Consider the following 12,546-nt stretch of genomic DNA (forward strand, 5'->3'; position numbering starts at 1 on the left):
TCCAAAAAAATAAAGAGAATGAATAAAAACCTAAAAATTAAAGGTATAATGAAGAAGGCCCACCTACCTTCTCCCAACAAGAAAAAATCATTAGAAAAAGCTTTACAGAAAGTCCTGATCTAAATATGAATCAAAATAAAATATGGCATGCTTTTTTTTTTTTAAGATTTTATTTTTATTTATTTGAGAGAGAGAGAATGAGAGACAGAGAGCATGAGAGGGAGGAGGGTCAGAGGGAGAAGCAGACTCCCTGCCGAGCAGGGAGCCGGATGCGGGACTCGATGCGGGACTCCAGGATCATGACCTGAGCCGAAGGCAGTCGCTTAACCAACTGAGCCACCCAGGCGCCCTGGCATGCTTTTTTTTTAAGTAAACTCTATACCCAACGTGGGGCTTGAAGTCACGACTCCAAGATCAAAGGTCCCACATTCTCTATGGACTGAGGCAGCCAGGTGCCCCATACATGGCACAATTTTGACCAAGTGCTGGAATTAAAGAATCCATTTGAAAGAAGGAAGAATCCCCTTAACCTTGATTCTGGGAAGATTCTCCTTTGGGTGGCTAAGGAGTCATATTAAATGAAATGTAATCCCGGGACACTTCTTGATTCTGCAGTGAATGATATTTACAGTCATAATAACATTAACGCTATTTATAGATTTTTCAACTTTTTTGTTCAACCATTTAGACAAAAGTGAAAGATTCAATTCATTACAATACTAAACATGAAATATTAATAATATTCTCACTATATAGCTCTCAAAACTTGGGCGGTATGATTATATAAGGAGACATAGTGGGAAGGCCAAGAGTGAAATATCGCAACCTGATGCTGTAGGAAGGCAAGAGGAACTGTCTGTAGTGAATGGAACAGAAACAGTGGAAGGAATTATAAATGTAACCAATTAAAAAGCTCAGAAAATTAATATAATTATATGCAGGAACAGAGAAAGAAAGAAGGCAAAACTAGTAAGCTAAATTCTCTTCTACTACAGTATCTGTTTATGGTTGATAAATGAAAAGAAGTCAGTATAAGCATATTATTCAGCCCTTCAGAGGAAGCCACAGGCCTAAGAACCAAAACCAGAAATGGTTCAAGTTAGTTGTTCCCAAGGTCATCATGGGCACAGTGAGGGTAGTGGGGCAGGGGATGAGAATTTTTTGATTGCAGTAGGTTTCTGTAACCATGTGTGTGGATTATTTTCATGTAAAATTATTATTGAGTCCTTTTAACTAAATAGAGGGCTATGAGATTTCAGAGAAAATAGCTACTAACAAAGTCCTAGGGGCCAACGAAAGGTTCACAGAAGTGAAATTTTAGTTGAACTCCAAGGAATACAAAAGAAGAGAGTAGTGTTGTATTTCTTCTATTTTAAGGTTCACAATATGTTAACACCTCTGACATCAAGATCTTTGTTAAAATCGATGTTATCTCACAATTACCAATAGCCTAGTAGCAGCAGTGATCGAGTTGTCATTGATTGCATACAGACAAACTGGGGCGCTTTCCTCATGACAGACTGGACAATTTTAACCAATCAATATTTCGGGCAACAAACTATTTAAAGACCATTTGAGGAAGGAATAGGAGTCGTGAGTGTTGTCTGAAAACCTTATGTTGACATTTTATGGGAAGACCATATAAAGAGCCAGCATAACATTTGCAAAATGGACCACACTGGTAGAAAATCTAAGAAACAACAGTGAAGCATTCTTTTATGAAGTGCTATATCACAAGTATTCTTGAGAACCCAGAATATGCTAGTGTTTGGAAAAATATTGACATCAACAGCACTGAGTTGAAAAGCAATTAAAAAAAAAAACAAACTGATTCTGAATATGAAAAAGAATTCCTTAACCAATTTCTTTGATTTACACTTTCCTTACGAGAGCAATAAGATTTAAACAAAAATCTTTATTTAACTAATTCTAAAAGAGCTCTTCCAGTAGATATATGACAAAAATTCTAAAGGATGAGAAAGCATTGTAAAATAGTTAAATAGGCAGAGCCTTTTCTTTCTTGGAGGTACAAAAATGGTAGTATAATATACTTAAAAATCCATGACGTCTAGATTTACAGAACTACAACTATCTAGAAAGAGGATAATTAGGAGAAATCAGAGAGATTACTTCTAGTTTGGGGAAATCATAACAGATATCATAGAAGAGTAATGAGTTAACTGCCCCCTTAAAGAATGGGAAGGCATAGGAAGCATAGATTCCCACAGAACCTATGATCAGTAAAAACAAAGATGGGCCAAAGAATATCAGTAAAAGACAATAAGAACTCCTGTGTGTGAACTGATTTGCAAATTGGGAATCAAAAGACCAAGAAGCCACTTGCCCAGATGACTGCTTTTTATAGAAAGAACATTTTTTACATCCTGTTCATTCTGTGCAAAAACCTTCTCTCCCTCAAATCAAACCTGTGACTAGCAGTGTTGCCGCAAGATACCCAGGTCACTAGAGAAATACCCAGCTACCTTCTGGGTAGGTCTAATATGGTAAGTATGTCATAATTCGAAGAGACAACATTTAATAACATGACAGCAACTGCAATCATTGGGTGCTTGTTATGTATGTGTCAGTATGTTTTCTCTCTCGGTTGATAGAATGTGTGTGTTTATCTATGTCTGTTTATAATTTATTTTCTCTTTTAGCTCCTAAACACCAGTTTGGTTCAGAAATTTTGTTGGTACATACAGAAATCTAATTGTTCGATTACCTCATGTTCATAGTTTCTCAATTTTCATAGGTTTAGACACCCAAATAACAGCTGCTGGATAAAGTAAAATGGGAAAATCTGATTCTTGGAAAAACTAAGTTGTCCTATGCCTTCACAAAACAAATATTTGGTAGCAGCTGTTCTTAAACATGAATTCACACTTTTAAAGTCCATTATGATACCATTATAGAAGCTCCTGAGAATCTGTTTGTTTCAAATCTTTAGCTATTCTCCAGGACAAACAGATAAAACACGTATATGTTCCCATAAACCTTACAGAAACTATTGGCCCAGGAGTAAATCCTCTCTCTCTGCCCTCAACTTCTTCTCTTTCTCATTCACTATTTTACCCATATGTATACACATTTGTAAGTCTAGACTGTTTCTGGATTTTTTCCCACTAATTGGCAAAGACTTTTAAAATTAATATCACAATGCCCCTTAAGAGATTCTCTAGTTAGGTCATTTTCTTTTGCTAGTTCATAGTACTCCCGTGTGACTCAAATACACGACTCTCTTCCTCGAGATCATCCACCTGTCCCCCAGGCAGCGGCTCCCCATAGCTCTGTGCTCTCCTCAGCAAGTCTCCATGCTGTACCTGGAGCTCTCGCCCAGCTGAGCAGATCACTGAAAGACCGCACTGGCCAGGCAAACACTCTCCCACACTAACTGAGTGTGGACTGTATTCACTTTTGGGGAGACTTTATTTGGTACCATAAAATTGTGTAAGGGGGAAGAACCTAGCCCACTAATTTTATAGACTACGTGAATTGTGGACTTTTATTCAGTGAGAATCAATATCCACAAAAGTTTCTCATGGTCTACCTTAAACATATTAAGTGTTCACAGTTCTGAAAAAGATTTTAAACTCCCAAGTACGTGGCACTTAAATTTGACAGTAATTTTCACGACATATCCAGCATTGCCGTGTCTAATATTTCTTATAAATACTTACTAAAATTTACTTGAAAACATTATACTGCCATTAACCACATCTTTTTAAGCTTGGCCTGTTGGCAATGTAGAGTTAAGGGTCACATTGCTGGGGGGAATGTAAAACGATGAAAGCTGCTTTGGGATGCAGTTTAGCAGATCTTTAAATGCTAAACACAGTGTTGCCATGTGACTCAGCAATTCTGCTCATAGGTATATACCCAAAAGAGATAAACACATACTTTCACATAAAAACTTATACACAAATGTTAGTAGCAGCATTATTCATAATAGCCAAGAAGTGGAAGCTTATCCAAATGTCCATCAACTGATGAATGAATAAACAAAAAGTAGTATACCCATATAATGGAATATTATTTGGCTATACAAAAAGAATGAAGTACAGATCCATGCTATAGCATAGATGAACCCTAAAAACCTGCTAAATGGAAGAATTTGGTCACTACAGGCCCCAGGGTTTTATTTATGTGAAATATCCAGAAGAGGCAAATCCATAAACACAGAAAGTAAATCAGTGGTTTTGAGGCACAGGAGGAGGAGGTTTGGGGAATGAATGCTAATGGGTACAGAGTTTCTTTGAGGAGTGATAAAAATGTTCTCAAATTAGATAGTGGTGATGGCTGCATAAATTTGCATAAATCTGTTAATGTACTAAAAACCATGAGTTGTATACCATAAAAAGTTGAATGGTGGGGTGCCTGGGTGGCTCAGTCAGTTAAGCAGCTGCCTTTGGCTCGGGATTGAGCCTCGCATCGGGATCCCTACTCGGCGGGAAGCCTGCTTCTCCCTCTCCCACTCCCCCTGCTTGTGTTCCTGCTCTCGCTATCTCTCTCTCTGTCAAATAAATTAAAAAAATTAAAGAATAGGGATGCCTGGGTGGCTCAGTCGGTTAAGCGTCTGCCTTCGGTTCAGGTCATGATCCCAGGGTCCTGGGATCGAGTCCCGCATCGGGCTCCCTGCTCCGCGGGGAGCCTGCTTCTCCCTCTGCCTCTGTCTCTCATGAATAAATAAATAAAATCTTAAAAAAAAAAAAAATTAAAGAATAAAAAAAACTAAAAAACGAAACAAAACCATGCAATTCCTGTGATAAATCTAACAAGAAGTTACCCAAGAACTCCTAGGGAAAATATTGAAACAACATTTACATTTCTTATATCAGAGAAGACCTAATATACTGGGAGATAGTCATGGATTCTAGGACCAAATATTTAAAAGATATCAATTTCCTTTTAATTGTTTATAGGGTTGGGTCGCCTGGGTGGCTCAGTCGGTTAAGTGTCTGCCTTCAGCTCAGGTCATGGTCCCGGGGTTCTGGGATCGAGCCCGGCATCGGGCTCCCTGCTCAGCGGGAAGGCTGCTTTCTCCCTCTCCCACTCCTCCTGCTGGTGTTCCCTCTCTCAGTCTCTCTCTGTGTCAAATAAAAAATTAAATCTTTAAAAAAAATAATTGTTTATAGACTCAAAACAACCTCAACACAACCTCCATTAAATTCCTAACAAATTTTATAGAACTTGACACGCTGATTCAAAAACATGTATATGGAAAGGCAAAGGGCCAAGGAATGCTATTGCACTCCTGAAAAAATTGCACAAAGTGAGAGGATTTGCTACCACACTTACCAGATAGCAAAGTTTAATTTAAATCTTCAGTAATTACAACAATGTGATATGGGCAAAAATACCGAAACCAAAAGCACAAATACAGGGCACACAAACATACCTATGAATATATTAACTCTTGATATTTGAAATAATAAATATTTGTTGTTTTAAGCCATTAAATTTTGGGGTAATTTGTTATATAGTAATAGGTAACTAATAAATTGCTGCTCACCAGTATTCCCAGATTTATTTTCCTTTTAGCACCAAAGAGGATTAACCTTCCTCACCTCCTTAAAGTTAAGCATACCACATGACTTCTTTTGCTCCTAAAATGTGAGTGGCAACAATTCATGTCACTTCCAGATAAATGTATTTAAAGTTAGCTCATGATTATCCATGCTTTTCTTGCCAGACCATACCAACTGGGAAAGGCCTGTGTTGCAGATTGTACAACTACAGAATGATGGACATTCCCTGAATTTAGACCTCTGAGTTACTAAGGACAGTTGCCCTGGAAAGTTGCTTTAATCCACAGGAAACTTTGTATGAATGAGAAATAAAGCTTATTATATATTAAGTCAATGAGATTTGGAGATCATTTGTTACTACAGCGTAACTTAAAGATACCAAGCTCAATCTCACTAGTAATTAAAGAAACAAAAAATAATGAGGTAACAATACATACCCACCAGATGGACAAAAATTAAATGTTTTGATAATATTAAGTTTTGGCAAAACTGTAGAGCAATGAAAGCAGGAATGTAAATTGGTAGACCCATAGTGAAAAAATGTGGCATTATCTAACAAGGCTATTATCTGCAAGCCCTGTGATCTAGTAATCTGACTAATAGTTTTATAGTCTTAAGAAACTTCTGCATCTGTGCACCATGACACTTGTAGAAGAAGAATCATAGTTGGTTTATTTATGGCAGAGAAAGAAAAAAAGGAAGGAAAGGAAAGGGAGGGAAGAAGGGAAGAGAAGGGAAGGGTGGAAGGAAGGAATGAAGGAAGGAAGAGAGAGAGAGAAAGGGAGGGAGGGGGACAAAAGTAGGTAGGAAGGAAAGAAGAAGAGAAGGAGGAAGATAGGGAGGAATGGAAACGACCTGATTATTCATCATCAGAATCAGTAAACAATAAATTATTATATATGAATATAGTGAAACATATCCAGCAATGAAAATAAACAACAACCACTGTCAGCAACAACCTTCAATCAATAAAAAAAATTACTGAGCATCTCTCAGGTGCTAGGCCCTATTTCAGGTACTGGGGATACACTAGTGAGCAAAATAGAAAAAAAAAATCCATTCTCACAGAGTTTATATTCTAATAGAAATAGAGGGAAAAACATAATAAATGAGAAAGGTGATAAGTAATATGGGGAAAAGCAAAGGAAAGGGAAAAAAGTGTATTGCAAGGACAAAGGATGTGTCATTTAAATGTGATAATCAGAGTAGGCCTAATTGAAAAGGAAGTATTTGAACATTTCAAGTGTATTCCAGGGAGAGGTAACTGAAACACAAAAGTGGTCTCTGATATATAGTCAAGGAGTAGCAAGACCAGAGAGAAGAACAGTAGGCAATGAAATCAGATAGGTAAAGGAGAGAGGAGAAAGATCCAGTAGGGTCTTGCAGGAGATCCTAAAACCTTAGTCATATGAACTAGAAAGCCATTGGAGCTTTTGAAGCAGAAAGGTGACACGATTTGACATAGGCAGTAAAAGGAGAGCTCTGATTGCAGTTTTGAGAATAGATTATCGAGGGCAAAGGATAAAGAAAGGGAGACCAGGGGCGCCTGGGTGGCTCAGTCGTTAAGCGTCTGCCTTCAGCTCAGGTCATGATCCCAGGGTCCTGGGATCGAGCCCCACATCGGGCTCCCGGCTCAGCGGGGAGCCTGCTTCTCCCTCTCCCACTCCCCCTGCTTGTGTTCCTGCTCTTGCTGTCTCTGTCTCTGTCAAATATATTTTTAAAAAAAATCTAAAATGTTAAAAAAAAAAAAAAGAAAGGGAGACCAGTTAGGAGATCCTTGCAATAATTCATGTGGGATATGATGGCAGCTCAGACCACAGTGGCAGCCATGAGGTGATGAGAAGTAATTAGATTCTGGATTGATTCTGAAAGGAGAGTAAAGAGGATTTCCTGACACATTACATCTCAGGTATGAGGGAATGGGAGAAACTAAGATGTCTCCAAGGTTTGGGGTCAGAGCAAGTGAAACGGTGGCTGGAAGTGAAGAAGACTGCAGATAGAGTAGACTTGGGCAAGACGAAGATTCTGTTTGGAGTAGGTAGAACTGGCGATGTCTACTGGATATTCAAATGGAAACGTTGAGTAGGCAGCTGATATAGAGGTGTCCCTGAGGTCAGGGAGGGAAGTCAAGTCTTGAGCTATATATATCATTTTCAAGTCATCAGTATACAACTATAAAGATCAAAGAGAAAAAATAAGGAGATTGCATGTAATCATCAGAGTGTAGAGAGAAAAGAGCTCCTAAGGACTAAACCTTAAGGCATTTGAAGGGTAAAACCTCTCAGAGAAGCTCCTGATGGGCAAAGGAGACAGGAGTGGCCAGTGAAGAAGGAGGGAAACCAAGCGTGCGTGGTGTCCTGGAAGTCAATAAGGAAGGATTACATTGAGCAGACAGTGATACCCGTGACAATGTTATCAATAGGTAAAGGAAGATTAACATTGACAACTATCACATTTAGGAAAGGTAATGACATTGGTGACCAGGACAGGGGTAGTTTTGGCAGAGTACTGAAAACAAAAGATTAACAGGAATGGGTTTAAGAGATAATGTGGGGGTGCCTGGGTGGCTCAGTTGGGTAAGTGTCTGCCTTCGGCTCAGGTCCTGATCCCAAGGTCCTGGGATGGAGCCCCACGTCGGGCTCCCTGCTCAGCAGGGAGCCTGCTTCTCCATCTGCCCCTCTCCCTCACCCCGTTCACGCTCTCGCTCTCTCTCAAATAAATAAATAAAATCTTAAAAGCAAGAGGTTTCTAGATATTGGCATGTTCTCTTATTGGTGTGGTGAATAATAGGGTATTCACCTTATACTTGTCTATTATAATCAAGTACTATTATTATTTGTACCTCTTCTCTCTTTTTATGTCATATATATGTCAAAGGGTTAAAAAAATTAAAGATTAATAAGATCGTGTGCATGAAAAGACAAAAGATAATACCATTATTGCACCACAAAAAGTTTTAATAAAAAGTATGTGAGAAGAGGTCCCTGGGTGGCTCAGTCGTTAGGCGTCTGCCTTCGGCTCAGGTCATGATCCCAGGGTCCTGGGATCGAGCCCCGCATCGGGCTCCCTGCTCGGCGGGAAGCCTGCTTCTCCCTCTCCCACTCCCCCTGCTTGTGTTCCCTCTCTCGCTGTGTCTCTCTCTGTCAAATAACTAAATGAAATCTTAAAAAAAAAAAAAAGTATGTGAGAAGGAATATTCCAAATTATAAGCAGACCAAATTTGAATCGACACTCCAAAAGGTTACATGTACTGTCTGGCCAGTAAGTGAACACTTGTGCCTTTCTGTTTTAATTAAAAGCGGAATTTGTAAATCACATAAAATCTTAAGAATTAGAGGAGACTATAAGCCCTTTTCTTCATTTTTAACTCCACAGGATATGTTTGTTTGTTTTTTTTAAAGATTTTATTTATTTATTTGACAGAGAGACGCAGCGAGAGAGGGAACACAAGCAGGGAGAGTGGGAGAGGGAGAAGCAGGCCTCCCGCAGAGCAGGGAGCCCAATGCGGGGCTCGATCCCAGGACCCTGGGATCATGACCTGAGCCGAAGGCAGACGCTTAACGACTGAGCCACCCAGGCGCCCCCACAGGATATGTTTTTTTAGTATGTGTGCTTGGTTCTCAGTATGAAAAATGCAGTACAGTATCTGCCAAGACAATTCTTTTTTTTTTTCCCCTGGATATTTTAAGTTTTATTTCCAAGGCCCCCAGAGATATTGCACTTCACAAACAAAAACCATTTGATTACATAATAGTGATCTAAGTGTGAAGACATGACTGTTTTTTCTTGGTAAACTCATTACAAAAGAGGAGCAGAATTTCAACCAACCATGGTGATGCTCCCAAACCATGAATGAATCAGGGATAGACCCTGAGCAGTCAGATTCATCTACTGTTTTCCAATAAGCACCTAAAAGTCAGGGTATTTGAGTTCTCCTACTCTCTGTGCATTCACCAACCAATTTACTTAACTCCTTGAGCATCTGTTTCAAAGGAGATGATTACCTACTTCACCAGAGAATATGAGGCAAGACAAATGCCTGAATGAGTAAGAACACTTCCAGCCCAAAGCGGAAAAGGCCATGGAAATGAGGGAATGTGTTCACAAAAGAGTACTGTACTTGAAATCCACTCTACTCTCCCAAACTACACACACTGGGTGGGAACACATTGTTTTATTTTATATCAAAGCCACCAAGAAGAGTCAGAAACACTTCTAAAACCTATCCTCACTACTGATGACTATGTCTCAAATAATTTTAAATTATAAGTAACAACAAAAGCCATTCTAACATCCTCTGTCTGCCAACAAGGCAACAGTTGTTTGTTGTTTGTTTTTAATCAAAACTAAGTAAAAGGTTCACTGACCCTTTGGGGCACACACTTCTTGTACAACTTTTTGTGTGGGCCAATTCCTAATTTCTGGTTTATCTGTTAAGTTAACCTCTGCTATTTTCTAGGCTTCATTCCAAGACAACTAAAATGCATTACTAAAATCGGCATCTCTGCTTTTGAGCTTAATTTCAGAGAGGCTTTGAAATGGTCTGAAGCCATTTTTTTAATATTCTGCACACAACTATGCTAAAAAGTAACACAGGTTGGTCAAGATCAGTAATTGATAGGAAAGGTACAATTTCTGTTTTCCTCCAAAACCATTTTTATTTCCTCCAAATATACAATACTGAAAGAAAGTGCTGTGCTAAAGCCACGTGTTTTTGCTGCAGTTTTGCCAAATATTGGCTGAAAGTTGAACATAATTCCTTAAGGCAGAGTAAGAGATGATCTAAATATTCACATATAAACTATACATCTCTGAACTCTTTTATAAGCGTTTTTCTCTTTAATTTCTGGTTGGAAAACCCTAAAGACACAAGTCATAAAGGCATATAAACAAAATGGCAAGATCAAAACAGATTTTTAAAGTTTCATGAAATCATGAACTTAGCAATGTTCGCAACATGTTAAAGAGTTACCGAATTATACGTTTTTAAGTTGGGAAACATCTTAAATATTATTAAAAGGCCCCCAGAATCCAACCCTCTAGTTCGACAAATGAGGAAAATGAGGCCCAGAGAGGTTAAGCTAACCACAATTGTCACGGATAATAAATGGCTAATCCTGCCAAAATCCAGATATTCTGACTCCAAATCCAGAGCTCTGAGAGAGCATTTCTTTCAATGTACTTTAATACTTAACGGAAGTACATGTTAACAGAGGACACTCCAGGCAGGCCCTCAATAGAAGGAACTCTTACAGACTTCACGGAGCCCCCTCATCTGTTAGCAAACCCAAGTCCTAGAACTAACGCTGGCAACAACTAGTCTCTTAGGCGGCTTCACCGTACCTGGGGTTTCCACTGACTCCTCGGTTAGGTCTATTTTTCTCACCTCTACGAACCCCTTTAGATAAGTGCTTTGGTTGGGTTTGGGTTCGTTATTTTGCTTTTCACATTTCTTTGGGGAGAACGGGAGAGGGTTAAAAAGAAGCTGGGATTTAAACCACTCCTGCAGCACAAGTTTGTTCTCCCGTCAGCCAAACAAACAAATGCTTCCCCGAGCCGCAGGGCTTACTGGTTTACGTCGCAGTCCCTTCAGTTTCCAAAGTAGGAAGGAGACCTGGAAAAGAAGTTGGCTGGGGGGCCCGTCGTTTCGGGGGCACGCAGCAGGTGCGCGCCCGGGGGCGGCCGGCTGCCGTGAGACGCGCGCCCCGACCCTCCTCGCCCCGGGAGCCTCCCGATCCCCGGCCCGGGGAGCCAAGAGTCCCCGCCGCCCTCCCGCCACCCCCGAGCGCTGGCCCCTCCGGCGGCGCCGCCGAGTCGTCCCCGGACTCCCCGTCTCCCCCAGTGGCCCGCGGGCTCCGCGCCGGCCGCGCGCGCCCCAGCGCCCCGCTCCTCCAGCTGCCGAGAGCGGGAAAGGTGGCCGTAGGGGGTGGAGGAGGGAGAAGGGCTCCCACCTCGTTGCCCGGGTCCAACCCACGCGGAAGGCAGAGATGGCGGCCGCGACACCCGGGCTCGGACACCTGCGTCGCTCGCGCTCGGCGGGCCGTGGGCTCTGCGGCGGGGCGCCTCCGAACTCCTCGCCCAAGGTGCCGGGCAACTCCCCGGAGAGCGGAGGGCAGCGGAGTGTGCGGAGGAGGGGCCGGGGAGGGGGGAGCGCGTGGGGTGGGGAGAAGGGAGGGAAGAGCCCGTGGCCGCCCGCCCGCGCCCCGCGCCCTCGGTGACCGCCCCGGGGCGGCGGCAGAGCCCCCCAGCGCCCAGGACGGCCGCGCAGGTGACCGGGGCGGCCGCGGGCCTGGCGGGAGAAGCAAAGAGCTGGCGAAGGAGGACGGACCCCTGGCTTGCGGGGAGGCCGAGGGCCCAGGCGATCCCCGCAGGAAGGCGGCGTCGCTGCTTCAGGCAGCTGTCCGCTGTAGCGCGCCCACCCCGCCAGTGGTTCTCAGACTCTGAGCTAGGCACTGGGGTTCCCTCTGTTCCTCCCACTCCAGACTTCCGGGCCTCTGCTCCATCACGCGCGCAAAATGCTACCATAAAGATTGCAGTAATTGAGAGGAATGGAAAAGGAAAGCAAATTGGCAAAGACTAGAGGTAGTGAGGTAGTGAGTTTCCCGTCACCAAGGATGTTTCAGCCAACCATGCTGGTGGGGTTTCTCAGGAAGGCTGAAGAGGGCATCTGTGCGGGGTCGGACTAAATGACCACTTACTTCTCTTTCGGTCCTGAAATTCAGTGGCGTTTGACGTAGCAAACAAACAAACAAACAAAAAGAAAAAAAATCTGTCCTTGAACAGATTCCAACCCCTAATAGACATTTTCTTACTCTCCACTCAAAATATTCACTCACTAATCTGTTTATTAATAAACGATTATTGAGGACCTACTGTGTATCAGGCAGCATGCTAGGTACAATTCTTATGTTCCTTGAACTTGGAGTTAGGACAAGCAAGTGTTCATAAAATTACTAATTATGATGGGTGATATGGAGGACTCCAACAGGAAAAAAGAAAGAATAAAGGGGAGTGGACA

The 12,546-nt window shown here is 41.8% G+C and overlaps 1 protein-coding gene across 1 annotated transcript in view; it reads right to left on the minus strand.

The window, feature by feature from the left end:
• The window catches only part of LEPR (leptin receptor), a 93,159-nt gene extending 81,566 nt beyond the window's left edge, over nucleotides 1–11,593 (minus strand). Inside the window, exon 1 of the mRNA XM_035018345.1 lies at nucleotides 11,480–11,593. The gene's annotated coding sequence lies outside the window, so the exon portion shown is untranslated. The remainder of the gene's footprint in view (nucleotides 1–11,479) is intronic.
• Between the last annotated feature and the right edge of the window lie 953 nt (nucleotides 11,594–12,546).

Source organism: Mirounga leonina, unplaced genomic scaffold, assembly GCF_011800145.1.
Source record: "Mirounga leonina isolate KUSES-001 unplaced genomic scaffold, KU_Mleo_1.0 Mir_173, whole genome shotgun sequence".
NCBI classification, from domain to species: Eukaryota; Metazoa; Chordata; class Mammalia; order Carnivora; family Phocidae; genus Mirounga; species Mirounga leonina.